This window comes from Echinops telfairi, unplaced genomic scaffold (assembly GCF_000313985.2).
Source record: "Echinops telfairi isolate 266 unplaced genomic scaffold, ASM31398v2 ScPeMD7_443;HRSCAF=831, whole genome shotgun sequence".
Classification (NCBI taxonomy): domain Eukaryota; kingdom Metazoa; phylum Chordata; class Mammalia; order Afrosoricida; family Tenrecidae; genus Echinops; species Echinops telfairi.
In genome coordinates this window covers 55,733,692-55,757,271 of record NW_022104341.1, presented here as the reverse complement: position 1 = coordinate 55,757,271, position 23,580 = coordinate 55,733,692, and positions in this window count along the sequence as shown.

Genomic DNA, 23,580 nt, shown 5'->3' with positions numbered 1-23,580 from the left:
CCTTGTAGCCATCATTAACTTTACTATTCGCTTCTAATCCGTCAAGAAATCATGTCCAAGTTTTCCATCCTTTCTACTACCACATAGATTGAAAGCTGCTACGACTTCTCACCTCTTATATTCCAATGGTGCCTTCTTGGCGATGTAAGTGGTTAATGTGTTATGATACTAATTGAAAAATTGGAAATTCAGGTCTACCCAGAGTCATCTCAGTAGAACCCTTTGTGATCTACTTCATTCTTATAATACCCACTTTCCACTTGAGCCCCTGGTGTCAGCTCCTTAAATCCTGCTTACTCATCACAGTAATCATCACTTTTCATTATTTGTCTAGCTTGTACTTTAGGACCTTTACTTAGAATACTGCTTCTTCTGTTCTTTCCACACTCAGCTCACTTTTTTCCTGAGACCTTCTTTGTCCTGTATCTCAGGAAAATTAACGTTATAGATAGAAAATAACTTACATGCTTTTCAAGTAACTAGGGAGGTAGGAGTCAACCCCCAAACCACATTTCAGTGGGTACTCTGTATTTTCTGTCACGGTAGGGATCTCAGGCACTAGTAGATGCTTTGATAAATACTTGTCAAATGAAGGTTGCACCTGTATGGGGAATTTGAGAGAAGGATATAGTTGTTCATTCAATAATTTTCAAAGATGCTTTCAGTATGTTTTCTTTATGCATATCAAGGTATAGTCCTGGCTTGCCATAAGGAGCTCTCGATTCTATTTTCATTGAAACAGGATCATAGATCGTGAATATTTTAATGACTCCTATCATAGAGGAGCTATGCTATTTCAAGGCATAATATAAAGATACTGACCCTGAAAAAGAGGCGGGAGAAAGTGACAGGATCCACAATATTAAGGGAGATGTGCTCCGGGTTATTAGCTCATCAGGCTTTGCTGGTGTTCAGCCACCTCTCTCCCTCATCACCATTAAAGGTGACACACATAGTGGAGGTGGTGCCAGGATGAAAACTCTCCCTCCCTCAGAAGCCATAAAACTGGTGACAGATCTCCAGTTGCTTACTCATCCATCAGGAGTTTGTGGAGATTCACTCCCTCACTTTTTCTTTTCTTTCTTTTTTAAGGTTTCTTTCCTTTGCCAGACGAAATAATAACGTGGAGCTTCGAGATAACACACCGCAGAGCTATCAGAGAGCCAGCCACCAGTGCTAGCCTGAGTCCAGCATCAGCCAGAATTCGTATTCTTAGGAACATTGCCAAAAACTGTTCTCACATTAACGTTAGATTTGGGAAATAACCAGCCACGCCAACAAACAAAACAAAGAGCACAATCTCTCTGCATTGCACCAGTGTGCCTCTTTCACACTTAGTTCTTTTTTTTCCTTCACATTTAGTTCTTACTCTCAACACAACAGATTCAGATGTCACTTCTGCTGTGGACAAGCAAAGCTTTCCTAGGTTTTTCATGTTCATCTTTGTAAAGCTTGCAGCCCAGGGATAACTCTAGTTTGACCATGTTACCAAGGGGTAACCCCAGTTTTCTTCCTCGTTCCCCTGCAGCCTTGGGAAGGACCCCCTTTCTGGAAGAGCAACATAGTAGACAAAAGCAGGGTGATTTAAATGTGCATGGCTTTCCATTCCCCTGGGAGCAGGCTGGTCCATGCTGTGAATCTGGCAGCCGGCCTTGAATTCTTTTTTTTTTTTTAAGCCAAACCATCTGGCAGCCTCAGAGCTCAGTTCTCTGGTAATAATTGTGCTACTTACTCCATCTGTACTTATAAGATAACTAGTTGTCTTTACAAATTAAGCCAGCCCCATCTGTTTCTCTACCTTATAAATGAGTACAAGGGCTTCACACCCCTGCTGGCATGTGGAAAGACATGGAGGAAGGAGGGTGGACTTTCTCCTCCTGCTGCAAGGGCGAACCCAAGGGAAGGGTTGGGTTCTCAGAGCCTGGCATTTTCTCTCCTGAATCTGCAAGCGAGCAGCTCGTCTGAGTGGTCACTCCTTCCTGTTAGTATTGGGACATCTGAAAAGGATCGATGATGAGTAGGCTCAGTGGGAATTCAAAACAAGTTCTAAATTCAGAGCTAAGACGGAGATGGGTTCTGATGCAGTGACCATCTTTCCCTGTCAACACTGCTGGAAAGGTGAGAGGGAAGACCAGTGAGACAGCACCAAGCTGTTCTTGTTCTGATCCCCTTGCTACCCGCTCCCTCACAGAACCCTCAGATTTGTTTCCAATTCTGTGAGGACCTAGAAAAGTTAATGTAGTTTCCTTAAGTGACTAACAGAGAGTAGTTGACACATTTGAGATTTGGGCTCAATATTTGATATAACACTTCACTTTTCTGTCTCCAAAAATCACAGGCTGGAGACTCCCCGGGGAGTCTTCTCCCCCTTGCGTTCCCGGGAGGGTAATAGTGCTCAGCGCAGGTCCCGTGTTAAAGGATACATTCTTTTAAAGATGAGTGCCTGACAAATGGATCCCCCACAAACATAACATGTACACATATCCGTGATATCACCGAACTCACTAATGAAGAAGGAATCAGTAAAATATTAAAACAGATTCAAAAGAGAATCCTCAAAGTAGACACATTTATAGGCAATTAGGATGGGTGACTAGCTTCCTTTATTAGATGCAAAACTGCTTTCTTCCATAGTTGGGGTTAACTGCCTTTGAGTCCCCATTAGCAAATTAAGCAAACAAATCAGTTGTCTTCTGGGAAGAAAAATCAATGCACATATACCAGTTTCAATTCATTTGCATGCCTCTGGACAAGAATAACTTATTAGTTACTGACAGTTTACCTAGTTGTGACTTTCTGCTCCCATGAAGAGTTTTACAGTCCGAAATCCACGGGGCAGTTCTCCTGTTCTTCAGCGTTCTATCAGTTGGAATAGAGGACTCAATGCCAGTGAGCTTGATTTCGTTCGGAAGATAGTTGGAGATACCAAAAATGGTTCACTCTTATTACTAACCCAAACTTCGGTGCTTCTCTTCAGCCACTCAGGGACACTGCAGAGGAAAGGACTGGTGATCTATTTATGAATATGTATATAAAGAAAACCCTATGGGGCAGTTCTACCCTATGACATCTGAGAGCGCTATGAGATTAAACTGGATGTCAATGAGGGATTTTTTTGTGAAGACAATAAAAGACACAAAGACCTCCCAGAATCTAGAAACGAGAAGCATTATACATTGAAAACAAAACAAAACACCAGCAATATTTTTTGTTTGCCACAAGATTACTTAGAATGTCTTTGAAAGAAGGAATTGTAAAGTACTTACTGGAGTGTGGGAAAGACATCCCTAACCTTTGGGTTTGGGCTCTGGTTCTGTCACCCACTAGTACTGACTCACGTAATATATATATAATCCTCTCTCCCTCTGGCTCTGGTGCTACTCCCTAAAGCAGGGTTGGACTAATGTTGTCACAGCATTAGGAAGTTGCCTGTGAAAGTTGGACAGGAAGTAGCCAGAAGGAAGAAGAATCTCTGCATTTGGGCGATGGTCCTGGGGAAGACTATTGAAAGTACCATGGACTGCCAAAAGAGCAAGCAGACCTGTCCTGGAAAAAGTAGGGTCAGAGGGCCCGCGAGAATGGTGAGACTGCATCTCAAGTTTTGGGGGCATGTTTTCAGCAAAGGCCACTTTCGGGAGAAGGACTCCTGCTTGGTAAAGCGGAGGGGCAGCCCCAACGAGGAAGGCCCTCAAGAAGATGGGCTGACCCAGTGGCTGCAGCAGTGGGCTGATGCTGAAGAACAATTGTGAGGCTGGCAGCCGCCCAGCAGTGTTTTGTTATGGGAGTCATCGGGACTGACTTGATCTCACCCGACAGCAGCAGCGGGACATTGCAGCACGTTTTCAAAGCCACTTCTCCCCAGTTGTCAACAAGTGGATTCTGACTCCAGATGATCTCACGCGTGTCAGGGGTTTCAATAAAGGATTTTCCAAAACTCTATAGCAAGCCTTTCTCCGAAGGTATCTCAGGGTGAACCTGAACATTTGACCCTCTGGGTCAGAGCCAGTGCATTAACTGTCGGCATGTTCCTGTAGCTACAGTTATAGCGATGCATTCATTACACAAGCATATAGGACAATGTGCTTTCCCACATAGATGTGAGTTTTAATGAATAGCGGGACATTTTATTGAGTGCTCATCATGTGCCCGACATGCTAAGCACTGTCCCTGGGTTATCCCATTTAATTTTTACTGCAGCTCTCTGCAGTTATTACTATTATTTTTTCCATCTTGCAGGTGGAAATAAGTTTAAAGGAGTAACACATCCATTGTCATACAGTGACAAAGCTAATGCCCAAAGGTCAACGCCTGGAGTCAGTCTGTTTCGTTAACTCTCAAACCAATCTCATTGCCACCGCATCCATACCAACTCGCATGGCCCTATGGGACCAGGGAGAGCTTCCCTGTAACTGTTGACGGGAGTAGAAAGCCCTTTCTGGCTCCCAGGCTGCAGCTGGTGGTTTCAAACTGCTAACCTTTCAGTTAGCAGTCCCAAGGCTTAAACTCTGCACCACCAGTTTTTTTTTCCTTTCTTTCATTAACTCTACTACCTATAAAATGGAACCAAACCCCATGGTTGTCAGGTTAATTCTGACTCACAGTGACCATAAGGCAGAGTAGGTCTGCCCCATCGGCATTTCAAGGCTGTACATTTTTACAAAAGCAGACTTGCCACATCTTTCTCTCAGGGAGAAGCTGGTGGGCTCAAGCTGCTGACCTTTCAGGTCGCATCAAAGACTCAACAGGGAGGGTGGGGGACGTTTTCATTCGCTCTTGGAATAATTTATTGCCTTTAGGGATTTAAGATCACTGACTCTATAGGTCTAAATAATAGGGTGCCTTTGCCAAAGAAGGAAGTGGAGGAAACTAGTTGACCATTGGACATTTCACTTGTGATAGTTCTGTAGATACCGATGTCTAGGAATATGAGAGTCTTCTTCTCAGGTCAGTTTGGCCTGCGCCTTCTACTCCCACTTTAGAAATAAACTCCAAACCCAAAAGTGAGGAGTTACTGATTTCTCCTTAGCACTTTATTGATGGAAAATATGGAACATATATTGCCATTGGCCCTCAGTTTTTATTCCAAAGTTTTCTGAAATTTGGAGGTCCTTTCCACCCTGCTACAAAGGAAACTCAAAAAGCATAAGCCATTTCAACATAGTTCGCTCCTTATAACACTGATTACGGTATGGTTATTTACAGTGAAGGCATTGATTGGATGGGAATATTAATCATCCATCTTCATGTACTTTAATAAATATAGCTTTCCTTTAAAAAAAGTTTTTCGTTAATTCAAAGATAGAATCATGCTGAGGAATGTTTAAAATCTGAACTGCTAGCATTTATTTTTGAAAAGGAGAGAAATGGTCAATGTTACCAGATCCTCCATCCCAAACCAAATACAGAAGCCTAGGTTCCTTTGTCTTCATGGTGTGGACATGTTATCAGGAAAGCGCAGGCCCTGGAAAAGGACATCATGCTTGATAAATTCGAGGGTCAGTGTGAAAACGAGAAGAGATTGATGCAGGGGCTGTGGCAATGGTTCCAAACACAATAGCCGCTGCGATGCTGCTGCAAGCCAGCCAGGCGGTGTTTTGTTCTGTAGCACAGGGGCACTAGCAGTTGGAACCGGCTCTGTAGCCCCTAACGACAGGCTATTTTATGCATAACAGGATTGCAAAACAAATATCGTTTAATTGCTTGGAGTCTGTAGCTCTTTCCTTAGCGCCATGAAATTTCTCTATCAACAAAAGTGACTCATGCATTTTTTTTAAAGTAGGCATTTCTCTTTCTTTCCCACTCTGAAAAGGAAAACCACAGGCATTTATGGATTTCTTTGATTTTTCACTGCTTCATTTTCTTTAAATCCTGATTACCTCGCTGAAGCTTGCTAACTCTATAACTATCAGTTCCTTACTCTTTTCTCCCCCTCTCTATCTGTGTATACAATTCTGGAGATGTATAGTGAGTGCCACAGTTGAATTCTTTAGGAAATGCTCCAGAAATTTTCTCAAAGCATCAGCTATTTCAACCCAATTTCTGTAAGTTTAAAGAAACACATGCTTCCAGATTTCCACATTCTAGTGGGTTTCAAGGCTACAATTTAGAAAATATATGGCCAGTGCTTGGAGCTGCTGCCTTACAGACTGAATGTGAACTCAAAAGTATTTCTTTCTAACTTGTACTTACGGCTTGTGTAGCACACAAGCTTTGGCTGTTAGGGGAAGAAAACCTTCAGCTACTTTTGAAATCCCAAGTCAAGTAGAACCTGGGTCAAGTAGAGCCAGACCAATGTTGTCAAAGTGGAATGCTGAATTTCTACAGGGAGAATCATTGCATCTCTTCCCGTCTATTACTACATTGGACAAGCGTTTCTGCAAGTCCTGGAAATGAATTCTATCCATTGGGCAGAAAATGGATCCTGAACCTGAACCTCTGAACATATACATATGTGTAAAATCCCAGTGCAACATCAAAGGCCAAGAGACCAACCTGCGTATTAGCATCTGGGCTGATCCCTCACGAGATCTCTGGGTGGGTTTCTGAAAACCTTTCGTCAATCACCATGAAGTCTCTTATGGCACAATCCTTTCCTGCCCATGCATTACTCTCTCTTCACCTCTCAGTCTGAAGCATTGCTCAGATCGCCTTCATATGCACATTTTAAATCCAGTGTGTGAGTCACTGGTGCCATCTTTTAAGTATCACAGCAAGTAGACTAGAAACTTTTTACCATCTTTTTATTTCAGTTTTTCCTCAGAGAATTGGAGCACTGGGTCTGAAGGCAAGTGTGAGAGGCGTAATCACTTCTCTATTCTTCTCTTTACCCTTAGCTAGGTCATTTGACATGTACAAATACCATTTTCTGTATGTACACATTTCAGTGGCCACTGCTTACCTCATTATTACTGACAGTCGATGGCTGCTCTCCAGTTAGTGTCTGCTTTGGATAGACACCACATGGGGTGTTGTGCACATGTTTTCCCTTCATAACTCTCCGTAATATACCATTTTTAATCATCATTTCTACAGCTACCAAGCATCAGAACAGGATCTTTAGCCAGAAATAGACTACTACAAAGAGGCTGATCTTTTGGATTATGCTGCTAAGGTCTAGGTCCTGTCCTTCTGGTTGTTGACAACCTGAATCATGTGTGAAAGCTCTTCTCCTGTGAACCCCGTGCTTCAGATGGTTTGCTTATCTCGACAACTTTACCCTCTAATTCTTGGTTCAGGCTTTTCTTACTTTCAAGTGTAGTCGCTATGGGCTAGTTACTTAAATTCTTGGCAGGAGTTTCCTCAAAGGTAGTTATAATACTAGACAGAGGCTTTAAAAAGTGCATTAAAATTGAGCAAATAGGTAGAATTTCCCCACAAACTTTTTGAAGTTCTCTCATATATATATATATATATATATATATATATATCTCAGATTTGAGAAAATGAAATGAATTATTATATGCAGATAACTTAGAACATGCTATATATGATATCAGTGTTGGCTACATGAAAATCTAAGCTCCTAAAATCACATCACATCTTGCTCTTTCTGAGCTCAGTTGAGGAATTATATGACTAGAGTGTTGTTCTCTAACTTTCAATTGCCATCTCTGAAAAATGTATTGTTAGAGGTGCCAACCAATTTGTTTATTCGTCAACCCGGGATATAAAGTAAAACAGCCCAAATTTGATACCTTTGTTTGATAACAATATAACTGAGTTCAATATTCCTCACACTAGGTTTCACAAAGACACTAGTAGGGACTAGATTAAATAAATTTCCTACAGGAATGACAGATTCATATGACACCTAGAAATCTTTTATATATATATATATATACATACATATGCACTATTAGTATCATATATATGGTCTTATATATTCATATATAAGATTAGTATCATATATATTATGTTTACATAGATATACATGTGTGTATGTGTGTGTATATATATACATACACATATATATGTATACATAGATACACACCTCCAATAAAAACAGAAAAAGCTCTGCTAAGCAGAGCTTATGCATTTTTCCTGCTAGGCAAGTATCAAGCAACTAGCCCTGAGTTAAGTACACAGTGGTGTTACCTGGGAAGTTTCTCTCTGGTAACAGTGAATTTTTGCGTAAAAGCAGTTTCACTGGAACCTTGTTTTTTTGTGTGATGGCCAGTTTAAGAGAAGAGCATACGGCTATGAAATTTTGTTTCCTGCTTGGAAAAAAATGCCACAGAAACTGTTGTGATTTTGAGCACAGCTTACAAGGAGAGCACTATGGGGAAAACTCAAGTGTATGAGTGATTTTCTTGTTTCAAAAAAGGTGAAGTGTCAATTGATGACAAACGTCAATCTGGATGTCTGTCAACTTCACGGATATATGAAAATGTTTAGTAGTAGTGTATTTGGTGTTCGATCCACCAGGCCAGACTGTTAATCAAGCTTTCTATTTAGAGGTTCTGAAAAGATTGTGTAGCAATGTGGGACAAAAAAAAAGCCTGATTTGTGGCAGATGGGGGCTGGCTTTTCCACCATGAAAATGCATCTGCTTGCGCAACTATCTCAGTGAGCCAGTTTTGATAAAAAAAACCAGCATGCCTCGCTTGCTGTGTCATGCACCTGACTCACCTGACCTTGCTGCATGCAACTTCTTTTTGTTTCCTCAAATGAAGAGGGACATGAAAAGACAGCGATTTGATGCCAAAGAAGAAGTGAAGAAAAAAAATGAGGGAGGTGCTGTCAGCCATTCAAACATGAATTTGAAACATGTTTCCAGGAATGGAATCACAGATTTGACAAATATATTACATGTAATGGAGAGTACTTTGAAGGTGATAAGTTTGTTTTGTAAAAAAATTTAAATACATACCTTCAAAAAATAAATTCCAGTTTCTGGGGCACCCCTCATATGTGTGTGTGTGTGTCTCATATATGTCATTTTGTATGTCAGATGAATTTGGTACTTGCAACAAGGGACTTAAACATAGTGTCAATTGTATGCTGGCATAGAACTAGCCAGTATTTCCCTCTGCTTGTCACTATGGGTTTGGACTTAATAGCATCTACCAATGTCCGTTTAGAAATTTATTCATGATGTGTATTCCCAAATTAACTGAGATTTCCCGTAGAAAATCGATTTACTTGGTTTAAACCACTGTTCCCAATTGATTTCCCTCTGCTTCACTCCCATTCGTTTTTGGAAGACAGTGTTGGTAACATTAGTCTAGTGGAATCTGGCTTCAATTATTAAGAGAGCAGCTGAAGAAATTATACTCTGGCAGCATTGTGTTAAATATATGTGCCACAGGATTTTTTCTTTGTAGTATATTAAATTGCCAGAAGAATTCTTTAACTGCTCTTGATTCCGGCTATCATAGAAACAACATCATCATCTTGCATTTTAATATGGTGAGCTCTATTTATCCCAAAAGTTATTATAATATTTGGCTTTGTCTTCTTGAGCTGCCCTTTGAAATTTTCTATTCAGCCCCTTGACTTCATCCTTTCTTCCACTTGCTTTAGTTACTCTATGATTAATAGCAAGTTTTGACCTCTTCTTGATTGTGTTATTCCTGGCATAGTAAATCAAAAGATTTCCGGATTCAAAATTGCCAATACCAGTCCATTTCAGTTCACGTATGCCTTGGATATCAATCTTCATGTATTCCATTTCAATTTTGACCACCTCTAGTTTTCCTAAAGTTATACCGTGCACATTCCAAGGTCCAATCATTAGAAAATTTTGCAACAGCTTCTCTTTCCTTTTTAAATTAAATTAAATTTCATTTTAAAAATATTCTTTTGTGGGCTCATATAACCCATCACTATCCATCCATCCATCCATGTGTCAAGCACATTTGTACATTTATTGCCATCATCATTCTCAGAACATTTTCTTTCTCTTTGAGGTCTTGGTGTCAGCTTCTCATTTTACCCCTGTCTCCCCTACCTGCCCTCCCTCATGAGCCCTTGATAATTTATAAGTTATTATTATTTTTTCTAGTCTCACACTGACTAATGTCTCACTTTACCCACTTTTCTGTTGTCCATCACCCTGGGAGGGCGTTATGTGTAGATCGACTATAGGATTCATTGGAAGGGTCGATAATGAGAGTCATAAGGTGTGGCTGCTTGAAATGTTCTGGGAAGAAATTACATTATAATGGCAATTTAGTGGGTGTGTTTTTATATGATACTGATCCTTAATAGCGAAAGAAAATAACCTCTTTCTTTTAGTTGACTGTTTCTCTGCTAGCTGCTCTTTCAGTGTGTTTCATTATATCACTGTCTCCACAGAGATTCACAGATTAACTGTTCTACTTCATGTTGCAGTAAGAGACATTTTTGTTACTCTACCAAAAGATGACAGCTACGGGATGGAACCATCCAGGGATGATTCCAGCTCTCTCTCTTTCTTTCTTTTTTGGGGGGTGGTGGATGGGGGCTGTCCTTGGAGGAGGACCAGGAACAATGGTAGTTGGGATCCCATTCTACTTCACCGCCTCTCCGCGCTCCAAATGGATTCTTAACTTTTCTGTAAGGACATTTACTGGATAATTATATCAGTCATGTCTCTGAATTATTATTACTATTTTAAAGTCGTAGGGTGTGTATATTTATATCTATTCATTGCAAAAAATGGTGATTTTAATCCATAGATATTTACTTGTCCAAAACCTCACTAGATTTTTTGGGGGGAGAGAGGGTTAGGGACAATACGGTTGTTGGGATCCCCATTCTACCTCACCACCTCCCTGTCCCCCCACAATGGATTCTCCATTTTTCTGCAAAGACATTTTTAGATGATTATATATGGTAATGTCTCATAATAATCAGTCCTCCCTATGGAAACATAGGACTTAAGAACTCTTAGAATTTTTGCATGAAATTTTATTTTTTTAGAGCAACATTTAATGCTAAGTAGATATAACACACACCAAAACTCTCCTAAACATCTTGAACAGCTTAGGTTTTATTCTTCAAAATGTATAAATTTAGGGTACTTGTGCTAGGCTGGGTTACATGGAGAAACAAAACAAGTGATTCATATATGTATAAGAAAGACCTTTATATTAAGAAGTATTTTATAACAAGAAAGAATCCCGGCCCAATCTAGTTCAAGTTTGTGGGTCCTATGTTAACTCAATCCCTCTTCAGACTCTTGTAGCAGTAAGTCAATGTCACAGAAAGTTCCCACGGTCAAAGGCTCCTCTGGGGCTGCTCCTGTAGACAAGCACAGAAGCCTAGCAAGCAGAGGTGGTGAAGGTCCACGTGAAGGAGTAGTGTCCAGTGTCACTTTTTGTAAAAAGTCACGCCCTTAGAGAGCTGCCTTCAGACATCTGGGAAATTGATAGGCTGGGTTCGATTTGACCTAAAAGGTAACTGCGACAGAATTCTCTTGTATTTATTAATACATCTTCTCCCACCTACCCTAAAACTTCCTTACTAGGGTCACTAGTTTTTGATGATGGAATATTTCTCTTTTAATTTATAGTGGAAACTTTTATCATTTTGAAAGTATTTACAGGTATATTATTTAGTTTCTGTCAATAGATGTTATCTCTGTATTTATTGACAATTTCAAAGTGAAAATAACCATTTCTTATGGTATAAAATAATATAAAATACTTTGAAATAAATTTAATGACATATGTTCATGACATATACAATGGGAAAATACGAGACATTGCAGAGAGAAGTTCAAGGTGACCTAAATAATTAGAGAGATATGTCATGTTTATAGGTCAGATATGAAATATTAGTATGAATTCTGCATTACATTTCTGTAGCTCAATGAAGTCCAAATTAAAATTTCAACAGATTGTTTTTAAAATGGACTCTCTTTCTTTCATAATTTTATATAGAAATACAAAGAACTTAAAATTGCCAATCAATTTTAGAAAAGGACAAACATATCTAATAGTTCATTCTAAAGTGTGTATTGCGTATGATAGACTTTATGTCAATGGAACCAAATCAAGAGTTCAGAAACAGAGAACACATTTTATGGACCATCGATCTTTGACAAAGGTGCCAAGGTAATTTCTGGATTTTTTAAGGCACAATTTATGGCTCTGAAGCCGATAGGCTATCATATGAGAATATAATGATTTCAACAATTTTTTTCACTACCTATAAATTAATTTGGAATATAAGACCAGATACTATAAAATATCTAGCAAAAATTACAGGAGGAAAAGACCGACTTTAGATAAGGAAAATATCTTCTTAAATAGGATATAAAAAGCATAAGTTTTAAAAGAAAATAATATTGCACTTTAGATTTTAAAACTTTTCAGTCTTCATACTTCAAAACTTTTTGTTCAAAAGTAATCACAGATTGAGAGAATGAAAAGACAGTTCTGTAAAAATATATATGTAATTAGACTACATAAGTCTTACCACTCATTGAAAAGAACCTGAAATTTTAGAGACTCTACAAAAAGAGAATTATTGTGCTGTTAGGCATCACTGAATTGGTTCCGATTCACACCCCTGTTATGTACCACTGCATGAAACAATGCCCAGTCCTGCGCTATTCTCACAAGGATTTCTGTCTAAATATTCTACTTTTGAAATCACCGTTCAATCCATTGCACTGAGGGTCTGCTTCTTTTCACTGAATCTGCTTCACCACACATGCTGTCCTCTTCCAGGATGGGTCCCTCCTGATCCTTAGTCCAAAATACCAGAGATGGAGTCGTGCCGTGCTTAAAACTCTTTCTGATGGAGGCAAGGACTAAAGCGTTCAGTATGGATTACAGTTTAACCCAAAGAAAGCAAAAATCCTCACAGCTGAATCATTAAGAACATCAAGATGAACGGGAGAAAGACTAAAAGTGTCAGGAATTTGGCTTTGCTTGGATCCCAAATGATGGCTATGGAAATGTCATAGGAGCCATCTGACTCCGCTTCTTTCAGGGCAGATTTGTTTGTTCTGTAAGTCCATGGAATATTTAATGTTGTTCACCAATACAGTGATTCAAATGTATCAGATCCTCTCTGGTCTTCCTTATTCATTGTGGCCCGCTTTTCTATGCATATAAGGTGATTGAAAATATCACGTCTTGAGTCATGTATACTTTAGTCTTTAAAGCGATATCCTTGGTTCAAATATGTTAAAGGAATCTTTTGCTGCAAATTTGCCTAATCTAATTTGTTGTTTGTTTCTTGACTGTTATTTCCATGGACATTGATATTAGATTCAAATTAGATTAAATCCTTGACAAATTCAGTCTCTATCCATTTATAATCATTTTGTTCCTTGGTGCAAGTGTAAGGGTTTTTGTTTTGAATGTTGTAGACCTTCCTGAAGCACTCTGGTGAAGGAAATCCTCCCAACAAGTGAGCTGTATAAAGAGGTTGTCAAATGGTATGGTCCTCACTCCTGTCACACCAACTCCTGTCGTGTCTGCATCTAGAACCTCATGAGGAGTTCCTTATGATCAACAGGTTTACTGGTGGGTCTGCACGATATGCAGGTACCTCTTGAGAGTGAACAGAGGCAGCACTGCAGTTCCTTTGTGGGACATCTTGGAAAGACAGTGGTGATGAAAATTCCTCCCCATCAGGGAACTTCAAGAAGTACATCTGGCTGTTCAGTTTGCTTGAAAAGATAAATGTCCAAGTGGGCAACTGTATATTGCTTTATGTGCTGGAAGGTGTCTGACTAGAAAATTGGTGACAAGGATGTGTGGGAAAGAGATCTATGGATACCTCTCTATGAATGGGTCAAAGGTTTACTTCTGCAGAGGAAGACTTTAACAATCAAGTGCATGGGATAGCTTGTTCTGTGGAACCTAGTCATCCCTTTTGTCTAACCACTCCTATCCTTGCCCAATGGGTGCACAGACAAAATAGTGATGGTGGCTGAGATGGAGCAACACGGACATCCACTCGCCAAGGCTAGTGTCACTGCTCAGTGCCCAATCTTCCAGCATCAGAAACCAACACTGAGTCTTCGATATGGGACCATTTCTCTAGGGATCAACCAGCAACTTGGAGGCAGGTTGATTACATAGTACCACTTCATTCATAAAAAATATAGTATTTTCTTCTTACTGGAATAGACACGCTGGATATGTATTTTCTTTCCCTGCATGCAATCCTTCTGCTAAAACTACCATTTGTGGACTTTCAGAATCTTTCATCTACTGACATGGTATCCTGCTCAGCATGCCCTCAGATCAAGGGAGTCACTTCACAGCAAATGCATTGTGGCAATGGCCCATGTTCATAGAATCCACGAGTCTTACCATGTTCCCCATCATCCTGAAGCAGGTTACTTTATGGAACAATGGAATGGACTTCTGAAGACACATCACATCATCAGCTTTGTGGCAATGCTTTGCAAGACTGAGGCAATGTTCTCCAGGAGACTGCAGATACTCTAAGCCATTGTCCGATACATGGGACTGTGTCTCCAATAGCCAGGATTCACAGGTCCAGGAGGAAATGGGAGTGGTGCCATCATTATTGCTCCTCATGACTTGCTCACCATGTTCTTGCTTTCTGTCCCTGAAACCCTCTGAACCTTGTATCTGGAGGCCTTAGTTCCAATTTGAGGAATACTCTCACCGGAGGCATATTGCTGATCACATTGAATTGGAAGTTAAGAATGTGACTTGGCCCTTTTTGCTTTCTCATACATCTGGATCAACAGGCAAAGCAGTATTGAGTAGTGTGATTGACCCTGTTACCAAGAGGTCATTGTATAAGTACTGCATAATTGTGGTAAAGAAGAACATGTCTGGAATCAAGGGGATTCCTTGGATCATTTTTTAGTACACCATGTCCTGTGATTAAAGTCAATGGTAAAGTACAGAACCCTAATTCTGACATGCCTACTCACAGCTAAAATGCTTTTTGAATGAAGGTTTGGATCACCCCACCAGGTATAGTACCATGACCATCCAAGGTACTTGCTGAGAGCAAAGGTTATAGGGAATAGGTGTAGTGGAAGAAAGTAGTTCTAAACCAGCCATGGTCACATGATAAGCTTCATAAAGGCGGACTCGAGTTGTTAAGGGTAATTTCTATTTGTATGTATTCACCAAATTGTTTTGTTCATTTATACAACCCAAGATGAAAATGGGCTAGTCCATTTTCACTTATACACATGTTGGTTGTATCACGTTAGACACAAGTACAATTTTGCTATTATCTTTGGTGATCATGTATTGTTAAAGAGTTGTGTACAGGGGTCAAGTTGACAAGAGACGGTGGGTGATGGTTAGGGATTACATCACCTGGACACTCCTGGGTAAGTGTCAGGTGGAGCTCAAACTTTCAATAGTGTAGAAACCTAATGACAGCTCCTTGGGGGTTTAGAGTCATTTGCATAAGAGAGAGTCAGAACAGAGTGGAATAATCTTTCTCTTTTTGCATTTTGCTAGAGCTGGATCCTGCATCTGATTCTTTGATTTCTTGTTACATTGCATGCGATCTCAGGAGCCCCCAGAAGACTATTGACAATGGTTCATTCAGTCAAACTTCAGATTCATTTACCTCTAAATCATCCAGCCTTCTCTTGCTCCCAACTTCTGCCCCACAACACAGACCGTGAGGATTTTTCAGCAAAACTCTGCCATCTTTTGCAGACAACTACTACCTTTTGAAAAACAGCTTTTGGTCTGTTACTTGGATACATTTACCTCTTTATCTGCCAGTCTGTGCCCTTCTACCACCTGTGCTTCTTCATCCTGCTTCCTGTTCATCAGCGTTCACAAGTCTGGAGGTGCCTGACTTGAACTTGGCTTGACTTACCTACTTCTATAGCCGTGGAAGCCACTTCTTGACAGAAATCAAAGCATGCATCTCCAACCTTTAGGTTAGCTACTGAGTGTGTTAATAATCATTTGCATTGCCCAGGGACTCCACATTTACCACAGAACTCAAAATTCTATTTCAAAGCAATTTCTAAGAGTAAATGAAAACATGCTCGCATAGATTTTTTAATAGCTTTATTTATAATCATAAACTGGAAACAATGCAAGTGTCTTATCAAGTGTCAAACAGGTCACAAATGCATTGTGATCACATCCATAAAATGGAGTGTGATACAGTAATTAAAAAATATAAGCTTGTCATAAACATCTGACATGAGTAAGTTCCAAAAACTGAATAAACCTCCAAAACTGAAACTCAAACCTACTGACTTGTGGTCATTCGTATTCATCGTGACCCTACAGGACAAAATATAACTGCTCCATAGTGCTGTGTCTGCGACTGTAAATCTTCATAGGAGGAGGCCTTCTCATCTTTACCCCATCTTTCTCCATCAAACCCTTGGGGCAACTGATAGGTTTAACCTCTTGACCTTGTGGTTAGCAACCCAAAGCTTAACACACTCCTTGACATTGGAAGAAACCATGCAATTGAGGAACCCTGCAGCTTAATGGTTAGTATCCTCACTGTAACCAGTCACAGAATCAACTGTGATTCATGGTGACCATATATTTGTCAGAGTAGAACTATGTTACAGAGGATTTTCAGTGGCTGATCTTTCAAAAGTAGATCCTTGAGCCTTCCCTTCAAGTCTTCCTTGGGTGGCTTCAAACCTCTAACCTTAGATTAGCTGTTGGAAAGCTGGACCTTTGATAACACATTAAGCTCATCTATATCTGAATACTTAACCTTCTTCTCACTGACCCGTTTTCAAAGGGATATGTTGGTAAAGAGAGGTTTCTGATGACTGGTAGAAGTCAATCAACAGTGTCTGCCACAGTTCCCTCCCTTCTTTCAGGAATTTGGATTCTTGGAAAATTCTCTAAGGCCAGGATAATAGAAATTACAGACCCTCTGAAGTGGTGGGAAGCACCATTCTTGTGAACATTTCCTTCACCATTTATAAATACTGTTAATTCACAGCTCCTTTGTGGATATGAAAGAAGCAGCAGCATCCTCAGCATGACCTCAGTTAAGGTTTTAAAATTATTTGGGGCCTTTATTTAGGAGCCCTGGTGGCGTAGTGGTTGCATGTTGGGCAGCTAATGCAAGGCCTGCAGTCTGAAATCACCAGTGGCTCTGGAGAAAGATGGGGCTTCCTACTTCTGTAAAGAGCGACAATCTCAGAAACTCACAGGGACAGTTCAATCCAGTCCCAGAGGGTCGCTATGTGTCAACACCAACTCACTGCGAGTGACTTGAGGACCTTCATTTGTTATTGTTCTAACACAAATCACACTACTGCTGTAGCCTTGGGTCTGACTCACAGTGACCCGATACATCAGCACAGGACTCCGCCCTGTCGGTTTCTGGGCTTGTGAATCTTGGTTGTTGCTGTGGAGTGCCATCGAGTCAGTTCCATTGCACAGTGGCCCCTATGTAGAACAGAAGGAAACGATGCCCGTTGTTCCTGCCCCATCCTGACAATTGTTCCTGTGCCTGAGTGCACTGCTGCAGCCACCGTGACAAGCCATCTCATGGAGGGACCTTCCTCCTTTTTGCTGCCCCTCCCCTTTACCAACCATGCTGTCCTTCTCCAGGGACAGGTCTCTCCGGACAACATGTCCCAAATATATAAGACAAAGTCTCGCCATCCTCCCCTCTCAGGACCACTCTGGTCTTCTTCCAGGACAGCGCGGTTTGTCCGTTTAGCAGTCCTCTGTGCTTTCAATACTCTTCTCCAGCACCAGGATTCAAATGCATCAGTTCTCCCTCAGCCTTCCTGATTGTATGTCCAACTGTCACATGTAAATCTTCATGGGAGCAGAAAGTCTCGTCTTCCTCCTGGTTAGTTAGCACTGTTGACTTTGGGGTTAGCAGCTCAACTTGGAACCAACCACACCATCAGGGCTCCTATTGTTAGTATTACCTGCTCTTGCCAACCCCTGCACAGTGGAACAACATACTGCCTAGTCCTGTGTGGATTGAACTACCTTGACCCTTAGGGTTTTCGTGAAGTCATTCACTGTGTTGTCCACCCCCCCTCCCCGCAAGAAAATAGAATATCCATCTTTTCTCCTAGTCCATCTTAGGCAGGAAGATGGGAAAAATCTAGTCATCATAGCAACAGGCAATTCTCCACTGGGAGGTGGACGGCGACTGTACTTGAGATGTAGTGGCCATTAATTGAACCTGGGTGGTACTTAATTACCTTCTTTAGAATAGAAGCAATGGGAGCTAGACAGAAGTCTATATTGTTTGTTAAATTGAAATAAGATTATTCATTTTACCTGACAGGTAGCATTCCCTACTGAAGCAGTCCCATGGGCCTCTTAGAAGAAGCATCTCTCTATTGTGATCTTGGCTTTCAGTTCATCACATGAGGTTTCCTCTCCTTCCCTGTTTCATCTTTCCTGGATCTTGGCTACAAGATGAATTAAAAAAGAACAAAAAAAGAAATGACCATTTAATTTCAAAAAGCCTTACAGATTGTTTAGTGGGTGGTGAGAAGCAGTATATTTTTCTTTCGAGAGCTTATTTAGAGTTATTGTTAACATGTATCCTTAGTGATTAAATCATTAAGCGAGAACACAATTTGTGAAAGAATGTTTTCTCAAGCTTCTCAATTTTTTAAGCAAGGCACAGCAAACATCAACTCATAGCTTTTATTCTGGCTGATCTGAATTCCTATTACCAAACACTTCATAAATAATTCAAAAGGAAAACAATGGATAACTCATGCTATATCTTTCTTTCATAAATAATGCTTTCAAACCATTAAGTCGCATCTTCCCAGCAGCTTGTGAAACAGAGGCTTGCCCACTCTTTGGTTAAATTTAATCAGTGCAATCAGAAAACATGTACACATATCACATAATAATTAGGACATGAAATTCTCTTTATTGGGCAGTTTTGGGGGTGTCAGGCACTATTCTAGGTTCTTGGCATGTCTTTTCTTATCACAATAGCCCTGCACAGTAAGTATTGTTTCTTCCATTTGACAAATGAGAACACTGAAATGGGATAAAACATTAATTAACATTAACATTAACAGGGAATCCAGGACAGATGAGCCCTATAGGACCAGTGGTTTGAGTGGCAAAACAGGGAGGGTAAAGGAAGAATGGGTAGGAAAGAGGGAACCGATTATATGGAACTGTGTGTGACCTCCTCCCTGGGGGACAGACAACCGAAAAGTGGATGAAGGGAGACGTCGGACAGGGCAAGATATGACAAAATACCCATTTAAAAACTATCAAGGGCTCATGCGGGAGGGGGGAGCGGGGAGGGAGGGGAAAAATGAGGACCTAATGTTGGGGGTTTAAATGGAGAGAAAATGTTTTGAGAAACGATGTACAAATGCGCTTTACACAATTGATGTGTGTATGGATTGGGATAACAGTTGTGTGAGCCCCTAATAAAATGTTAAAAAAGAAAAACAAACAAAAAAAAAAACATTAACATTAACATTAATTAACCCCAGGTCATGTAGTTTAAAACAAACAAACAAATAAATAAGTATTAAGAATTCCACTGCCAAATCACCATGCCTATGATACTGTCACCACAACACCACACTGCCCCTTGGTAAATGGGCATTACCTGGAAAGCAGAAGTTTGAAGCTTTTGAACCATCACTTTGATGCTGATTTTTGTGGGTTCAGCATGGAGTTTTTATGCCTTAAATTTGCTACTCACTCTTTTCTTCCTCTGGGAATATCTACTGGAGCGTTGATAGAAGAAATAATTGTCAGAGAGTAACAAGTAAAATCCATAGAAGTCAAAATGCAAGGTCTGTCACAGAGGAAGTTCTATCCTGCCACATAGGGTGGCTGTGAGGTGGCATCGACCCTATAGCCGTGAGTGAGTTAGAGCCCTAAGAGCACCTCTAAATGGTGAAACCGGGTTAATACTCAGCTGTTAACCCAAAGGTTGGTGGTTCTAGTCCAGCCGGGGGTACCTTGGAAAAGTGATTTATTTATCTGTTTGTTTTCCCACATTATTATTAATATCTTATTGTAGTTTAGGTAAAATGTGCTGAGTAAATTAGATTGACATTGTACAATTTTTATGCAAACGATTATTTGACATTGGTTACAGTTTTAAGGATATGCTAGCATTCTCACTGTTTTCATTCCGTTCATTTTATTTCCTTGGATCCAACATCCATTCTTTTTGCCTTCTCCTCTTGGCTTTTAGGTAAATGTTGACCGTTTGGTTTCTTATAGTTGTGTGTTTAAGGCAAAACCTTCAGTGACATGTTCAAATGATAATTTATTACAGTAGTCTCAGGGGTCTCTCACCTCTATTGTTTCAGTAAGTGTGAGCCTTTTTAGGAATTTGAATTTTGTTCTACGTTTTCCAGCTATTCTATGGAGCATCTTCTGTTGTGCCCCTGGTTGTTGGGTACCATCTAGTTCTTTTGGTCTCGGGTTAGAAGAAGTTGTGCTTTGGGTACAGTATTAACCCGATGGACTAGTTTGTTCTTTGAGTCTGATTTCCTTTGTTCTCTTTTGCTTCAGTTATGTGGAGACCAATAGTTGGCTCTAGATGACTGCGTGTAAGCTTTTAAGACTCCAGGGGCTACTCTGGAAGGATTAGCTATTGAAAAGCGTACACGCAACTTGTTCGGTGATTGGTCAACATCTTCTTTATTTCCATTCTATTTACTTTGTTTTGTTGCTCTGCTCTGACACACTGGGGATTTTTATGGGTCGGAATTGACTCAAACGAAACAGTAGTCTACTCGATAGTCATGAGACTTAGTCGTTGGTGCCACAGCTGGATCACCTGTAAGATCCCCATCCTTGATTATGGATAGGCACTCTCACGTGTGCTACAATAGCAAGTTCCTGCGACCACATAATCAATGGTATCGGATTGGTACTGTGTACTTACTGCATGGAATATGAAAACCCCAAGATAAGGAGGGAACATGGTCTCATCGTATGGAGTAAAGGAAAGGGTAAAATATAAGCCAATTCTTAAGGTCAAGAATGACCCAATCTGCTTGCTGAACCTTGTAGCCATGAGCAAAAAAGGAAAGCATTTGTTCAGTCCGGGGACACAAGAGTCCCGTCATCTAGTGGAATGTACCCTCAAAAATGTCTTTGATTCAGACTAATTGCAGGCAAATGGAAGTATGCCATTTGTTGGGTTAAAAAAAATCAGATTGGTAGAATGCCTTTCTTTCTAGGGCTCCCCGGATACTTGCTCTGCTTCCTAGGGCAAATTATTTAGTCTCTTTGGAGACTTATTTTCTCATGTATGAAATGTTAATTATAACATATATCCCTTAGAGATTTACAGAAATTATAATGCTTACAATGTAAATGTTACTGAGTACAAATTCAAAAGCTGTAATTATTATTATTGATGTTATTATTAATAACAATATTACATAATAAGTGCCGTGAATTCTTATAATAGTAGTTTCACCACCATAACTGATATTTATTGAATTTAAACTCAAGTGAATTATAGACGATTGTTGTGCTACATTTTATAACTAAGAAACCTCCAGAAGTTGAGTTACTTATTACAGATCTCCTAGGTATTACGTAGGAGCCTCGGTGACCCACTGTTTACAATGTGTTGCTAACCACAAGGTCCGCAGTTTGAAATGACCAGTTCCTCCTCAGGACAAAAAGGAGGTTCCCGACCCCACTGAAAAGTGTATTAGGTTTTCAGTAACCGACAACGTACTGATTCTATCGTCAGTGTTTTCTGCAGCTAAATCCTCTGATGTGCATGTCCTTTTCCTTCTTAGTAGTCTGTGCTTAGTTTGGAAGTTCTGCTGAAGCCTGTTCATGTTGGGTAACCCTGCTGCATTTGAAATACCAGTGACAGAGCTTCCAGCATCACAGCAGCACACAAACCTCCACAGTCTGACAAACTGACAGACCAGTGGTGGTTTGAGATAACTCTAACATTCTTATTCAACCATTACATTAAGTAGTAGAATAGAAATATTTGATTTATCTCATGCATAAATCAGTTGTGTGCATTCTATTTTGACCCATGGTGACTTCATAAATGGCAGAGTAGAACTTTCTAGGATTTTCAATGGTGTAGATTAGTAGCTAGCTGTTCCCTATCAGGCACTTCAGACTCTAGTCTTCAACCTTTTGATTAGCCAGCCATGTGGATTAATCATTTATACCACACAGGGAGTAAACACTAAAGATATGGATATTGTATTTTCAAAGTTAACATGACCTAAAGGTAAAATTACTTCTTAAAATCTTTTAATGCCCCTTCATCGCATTCAGGATATTATACACCCTTTGGCATGGTGTTTGAAATAGGGGCACAGCCCACTGTTCTACCCACATCTCTGACATTATCCTCAACCCATTCCAGCCACACTAACTTTACCATCTTTCCTTGAATATAGCCAACATTGTATTTTTACATACCTTTGTCATTATTTACTCAGAGCCCTCCACATACCACCCACCCCATCTCAAACACACGCATTCTCCAAACTAACTATGGCTGAGTTGATTCCGACTCATAGTAACCTAGACTTGGTCAGATATTATTTCTTGAAGCCCTGGTAGTGCAATGCTAGGCTTTCAGCTGCTTACCAAAAAGATGGAGATTTAAAATCCGAGGCTGCTCTGAGGGAGAACACCATTGCAGTCTACTCCTATGAGGAAGACAGCCTTGGGAAAACTTGGGGGCGATTTCATTCTGTTCTTTGTGGCACCGTGAGTGGGGCTTGACTAGACAGACGGCCACAATGTATCGCCCAAAGATGTGTCCGAATTTAGCTTTTTTCATATTTTACCATAAATATCCATTTCTTATCTACTTTTTTTGCAAGAATCTTAGGGTATCTAGATGGGGACTGTAATATCAGTGGATGCCACTGGTTAGACGCAAGCAGATGCTCAGAAGTGCTGGCTGAGTCAGTGAGTGAACGCACAGACTCCCCTTCGCCTCTGTGTCGGTCTCTGGGTTGTTAAGCTTGAGTGCAATGCGCGTGGTCGGTGGCGACTGGCAGGCTCAGAGGGGGATGCAAGGTACCAGAGCGTCTAGGCTTATGTAGCTTCTGCATTAGACCACACTTGGCTAGTTGTGACAAGGCAGAATTTTAACAACATTTCTGACAAGCAGTTTGCCTTAGAGGCACACGTCTTTGTTTGCTCAATTTCTTAACCTTAATGGTTGACTTTTCTTGTTCACAGTGGGGTTCCTGTAGCAAAGGAAGTAAAGTGAAGCAGGTTCACAGAGAGGGAAATGTGAAATAAGTGTTGACATTTATCAGCAATTCAGCCAGGAATTTGTCAGCTTTTTGTGAAAGAGCAGTGGACCAGATGGGAAAACACTGCCTGGGAGAAATTAATAATTAATAGTTTAGTCATAGGATGAAGGTTTGTGCCCAAATATCTACATTTTAGGGTTCCTCTTCTCAATTGTTCCCGGTCTAATGAGACATTGATGAAGTTCTCTTTTTCCATGGCAGTGGATGGTTTATTCTGAAAGATTATTTTAGTTCATAATAACAAAAACACTTGAAATAATTTATGATTCCTCTCTCTCGACTTTCATATGTGTTAACTGCACAACACTGAACATCCTCAGCACAGGCCCTGCATCGTGCTAATGTCTCTTTCACAGGACTTCCATAGGGCCAGCAAGACGGGACATCCATAGGATCTGCACAGGACTTCCATAGGGCCAGCAAGA